The sequence below is a fragment of the Microtus oregoni genome, unplaced genomic scaffold (genome assembly GCF_018167655.1).
Source record: "Microtus oregoni isolate MIOR12 unplaced genomic scaffold, Mior012 000044F_ref0000062, whole genome shotgun sequence".
Taxonomy (NCBI): Eukaryota; Metazoa; Chordata; class Mammalia; order Rodentia; family Cricetidae; genus Microtus; species Microtus oregoni.
In genome coordinates this window covers 17,027,290-17,032,828 of record NW_024543218.1, presented here as the reverse complement: position 1 = coordinate 17,032,828, position 5,539 = coordinate 17,027,290, and the positions used below count along the sequence as shown (strand labels likewise).

Below are 5,539 nucleotides of genomic sequence, written 5' to 3'. Positions count from 1 at the left end.
AGCAAGTTCAAACTGGACCAAAGGCTTTTTGGAAATGGATCATAAGCTTAAAACTTCACAGCTGTGCACAGGGTCAGCATTGCAGCTGTCCAACCAGGTTGCTACACAAAGCACCCTAAAAAAAGCAGGCCAATTCTTTGCTTGCCAGTCTGCTAACAATAGACCTATGCCTCAGAGTTTGTCACTGAGCATTGTACCCATGTTTGGTCATGGTCTTACCCCTGTAACCTTGGAACCTTGTGTTGCCCTGGCAGTGGTTCAATTCCCCATCACTTGCCCTAGGAATGTGCTTTTGATTACTGAGAGGTAATTCCTGAGACTTTTTTTTTTTTTTTTTTGCTTCTAGGCTGCTGTGAAAAGAAGACTTTTTAGCCTAGAAAAAAGAAGAAGAGAAGAATCTAGGAAAAATTAGAATTGGGACAAGAAAATCAGACACAAAACAATAAAGAGGCTGATTCTGAAAAGCACAGAGTAAGAGAGGTCATGCGTTCGCCTCAGATACCCTAAGAAAAAAGTCCCCCTCACTTGTTATAGCAACCAATCTGTACCCTAAAGAGGGTCTTGGGACTGTACCCCAAAGTTTCTCATTATAAATCCCCAAAATTAAAGAAATACTTAAATTTAAATTAATCTAAAATTTAAAATTTTACCCTTCAAGGAAGCTACCACCAAAATTAAAAGATAACCAAGAGATGTCGGTATTTCAATGTAAGAATCGTTTCATATGGAAAATATCTGAGGAACTCTTCAGTGCCAGAATCAAAAGACAGAGAAGAACTCAAGTGGTAGCTCAGTGGCCCAGGTCCCTTCCTTAGGAAGATGTCTCCCATTTTAAATCATAGTAAACACTTCAGTAGACGTTTATCCAAAGAAGCTGAACAACTGGCCAAAACCACAAGGGAACCCATTTAAGTGAGGGACTACACCAAGAACCCACACTGTAATGTCTGTAATATGCACAATCACAGCAATTATTTATATGGAAAATAAGTGGTGCCAACATTGGAAAATAGTTTGGCAACTATTCATCAACTTAAAAAGAGCACTGCCATTTAACCCAGAACCTCGACTGATAAAAATGCTTACAAAACATTCAAAATATACACACCTAGACAACATTTATATCAATATTACGGTAGCATAACTTGTAGTAACCTAAATATAGATATAAGCAAATACTATGAAATGGTGGATTGTGAAGAAATATGGCCTACAATAAAATATAATATTATGTCATTAGATAGGGCTGTTACATACCGTGTTATAGAGTGAATTGAAAATTAGCTAAATAAAGAGGCCAGGACCAATATGTCTTAGACCATGTGATCACATTTGTGTGAAGTGCCCAAACCTGTCAAGATAGTAGTTCTAGAGTCTAGATGAGAATGTCAGAGGCTGCTCATAGGATGGAATTTTTACTGGTCAAAACAACGTTGCCCTAGAACTAGATAACTGTGGTCACATAACTTTGTGAACATAACAGAAAACACTGAGTCACACACTTCCAAAGATTTATTTCCAGATATATGAATTTCTCATTAGTGAATAATCACATTCCTGCTTGTTTCAGCCTGAAGAAGTACTTGGTGGATAAATAAAAAGGAAGGTTATCAATTTTATCGTGTTATATTATCTGAAAGATAATTTTAAAATAATCACAAGGTCTGATTTATTTGCTGAAAATTATTCCAAGCCCTCAGCATCCTGCCTCTGATCTCAGGTGACAAATTAGTATACTGATGAAGTTATAACAGGGTTTGGGACAACCTTAAATATATGATGCCATTCATTTATGCTTAAATTGTCTACCTCCCAGCACACAAATAATTTTTATATCATAAACTGCAATTACAGGTCTCACTTGTCTTAATCTTCCCAAATACACACTTAGCAAAATTAGTTAGGGAAATTCCATTTTTTCTGCTTGTTCCTCTTCATTCATGGTAATAAGGATGAAAGGAAAAGGAGTGTAAATGATTCCTGGAGGCTTATACCATAATGCAATTGTTGTAGGCCCTTTCTATTCCTTGTGTGAGCTCTATGTAGGAGTTCAGGTGCATGACCCCTGCTGTTGATAGGTAAAAACAGTATTAAAGAACTCAGTTATATATACCTTTTTCTGAAGCTGGCTCAGAGAATATCATGAAGATACTTTGTACCAGGAAGGACATGGACTCAGTGCTCTCTTCAAACGTTTAAAGTGAAATCCTAAGTCAGATGTGATGGTGTGTGATGATAGTGCCTTGGTTCAGAGAGCAGAGACTTCATTATATAATTGGTACTTCTATAAATACAGATATGACCAAACTTTTTTTTTTCTCTTTCACCCTCATCTTCCTCCCCCTCCCCCTTCTTCTCCTTCTCTTTGTCATGAAGGAGTACAAGGACAAGATAATCATCTGGAAGCCTCAAACCCTCTGGCACCTTGACCTTAATCTTAGACTTTCCGGTCTCCATGGCAGTAAAAAATGAATGTTTATTGTCGAATCTTCCCAGTGTATTCAACTGTCTTCCTGAACAGACTAGAGCACAAGAGAGGGAAGAGATGGAGGTGATGGTGAAAAATTACAGAGGCGAAATAAAGGGTAATATAATGTTATTTTGTTTTCTTTTAGTGCTAGGTCTTAAATTTCCACAGCATTGTGCTTGCTATCTATGGTTTATTAGGTGCTAATAAATGTGTATACTAAATTTAGTGATTTGTAATAATACTACACCGTTATAGATGCTTTTATAAGAAAGAGAATGGTGTTCTTCATCACAATATGGTTAGTGTAAGCACTATATATTTACGAAGTGTATAGCTTTGGGGGTTGCTGGCATTTTGACTACTAACATTCTGAGAACATACACATTTCCAAGAGGAATCCCCTAGTATATTATTTTCCTAATATTTGCTTTTGCTTGTCCAGCTTTGTATTGAACTTCTTACTTTAATGTTAGTCGAGTGCAGATGACAGTACTTGCAATTAATAAACACCAAGAATTTCTTAATAAGTGCATATTTCTCATGCCTGTGAGGAAAAATGAGAAAGGGAATGGTAAGTTAAAAGATAAGAAAGGAAAGTAGGAGATGCTGCAGCGTATAGAACATGTTACCAACTCAGGGAATATTATTCAGTAGAGGGATTATTATAATATATATTTGTGTTCCATTTTTATGCTATAGTAAAGCAAAATGATAATGAAGAAGGCTTTTTCATAAAGCGTTCATTTACTCAGTTTTATGAAAACCACTCTTCTTTTCAATATTGATTTATATGTATTAGTATGTATTCTTCAGACTCTCTGAATAATTTCTATTTTTCATTCACATGCAGAAATGTCAATTTATTTTCTGGAGGTTAAATGTGTATTTTACTGAAGACAGTAACAATAACATGATGTGTATTTCTGTCCAAACCACAAAATCACATGCTAATTTTGTTCACTTTATGTTTCAGTCATCAGTAAATGCAGGGGAAAACAGCATGCAAGAAGCTGACCTTGTTGAATAAACACTATGGAACAATACTTTCTTCCATTAACTCATTTAAAGTTCATACAAGAAGGCAAACAGTCCCAGAGGAAGTAGTACAGGAAGGGAAAGCTGCTGACAGATGGAGAATATGTTTTCTCCAGGGTCAATCTCCCAGATCAGTTATCCAATAGCAAATGATCAACCCTCAGCTCCTATGTATAGTATAAGCTACACTGAAGAGACTCAGTAGGGTGCCCAGGCACGTGCAGGTGTGTATGTGTGTGCATGTGCATATGTGAGAGACAGAGATGAAGACAGAAAGAGACAGACAGACAGACAGATAGACAGACAGAGACAGAAGACAGAATCTTTAAAGATGCCATGAAGCCATGTAAATGCTGCATCCTCATGTATAAAATACTCAAAAAAGATTACAAAAAAGGAGGTAAAAGTTGATTTAATTTGTCGAGATGGGAGAAAACATGCAAGACATGTAATTCAATATGCATTTTGTCCTAACAGGAGAAGTTATTTACTTGGTTTGCACACTACTGAATAAAGACCGAATACCTGCAACCTTTGCCTCAAACGCACACTTACACCACATGATATGCAACTTACGTTTTCCCCACTGAGATGTCATGGATCACGAAAGCAGCTGCCACCTGCTGCATCTGGCTCCAATGTTGTCTAGTTCCGCCTGGTAGAGCTTCCCAAACTCGGATCTCTATTCCGGAGGGCCAACCCTTCTGTACACTAGTTTCATTCTCCCCAGGTGGTGAATCAGTTTTCCCAAACACTGTCGACTGACTCATCTGTCCTTTCCACTCTTTTTCTTTCCCCTTTTTATCATATGGAGTAGTCTATATCATTCTGACATTTTCAAGAAGTTTGCATTAGTGTGTTCTCTCCTTCCTCCTCTCCCCTCTCTTCCTTATCACCTTAGAAACCTTCCCCTCATCTCCTTTCCACTTGAGTAATCTGTGCCATTTTTTAAAATAATTTCTTTTATTTCTGAGATTATAACATAATTACATCATTTCTCTGTTCTTTTTCCTCTCTCCAAACCCTCCCATATACCTCTCCATGTTCTCTTTCAAATTTGAAGCCATTTTACATTAATTGTTAATATATGTGTACAGTTATATACATGTAAATTCCTTAACATAATGTGATACACCTAGATAATGTTACTTGTAGATATATTCTCAGAATGGTCATTTCAGGTTTATTTACCCACATTCTTCTCTGTAGTAATTTGCACTGCCATCAGGATTGAATAGGTTTTCTCTTTCCCCACAGCCTTGCCAGCATTTGTTGTGAGATTTATTGTGTATAGTCACTCTGGCTTAGGTAACTAGGCATCTGAAAGGAATGTTGATTTTTATTTCCCTAATGGGCAGGGATGTTGAATACTTTGTAATAATCTTGTGTTTCTTTTTTATGGAACTGTGTGCTTCATTAGGCCATTTGTTCATTGACAACTTAATGTTCTTTTGATCTTTAGCTTTTGTACTTATTTGTAATCTTGCACATTATGAATAAAATCTTTCTGAACTTTTATATACATGTTTTTTTTTCTTGCATATCACTTTAACTTTCTTTGACAAATCCCTGAGAGTGCAGCTGGTGAAACCCATGACAGCTTCATACGTATGTCTTTAAGAGGCTGCCAAAACCATCTTACAGAATAACCCCTGAGCTCTCTTCCAGCTCCTCTGCACATCTATCAGCATATGGTACCACTATTTTAGTTATTTTTTCACTCCAACACAAGGATGGAGTCATTTCATGCTGACATTTTGATTTTAATTGCATTCTGTAATGACTAATGATGGAAACTGATGTTTGTGTTTGCTGTTCTGGGAAAGAGCTGCCTTTTGTCATCTTTCAACATGAAAATAAACATAAAAGACTAAATAATATTTCCATTTCTTGAATATCCAGAGGAGAGATGATGGCAGGACCCTCCAGGAAAGTGTGTGACCTCTGTCATTGTCCTTGGTGCTCACCTCTTTAATTCAGGAAGCAGAGAGCAGGCACTGCCAGGCCTGAGTCACGCTGTTTGATCAGGACAGC

General features: G+C 37.0%; 1 long non-coding RNA gene across 1 annotated transcript; it reads left to right on the top strand.

Annotated features, from left to right (window-relative positions):
* Positions 1–370: 370 nt before the first annotated feature.
* LOC121434624 lies at positions 371–5,004 on the top strand. The gene is made up of 3 exons (XR_005972493.1): positions 371–471; positions 2,377–2,585; positions 3,983–5,004. It is a non-coding gene; the product is annotated as an uncharacterized LOC121434624 (long non-coding RNA).
* Positions 5,005–5,539: the final 535 nt, after the last annotated feature.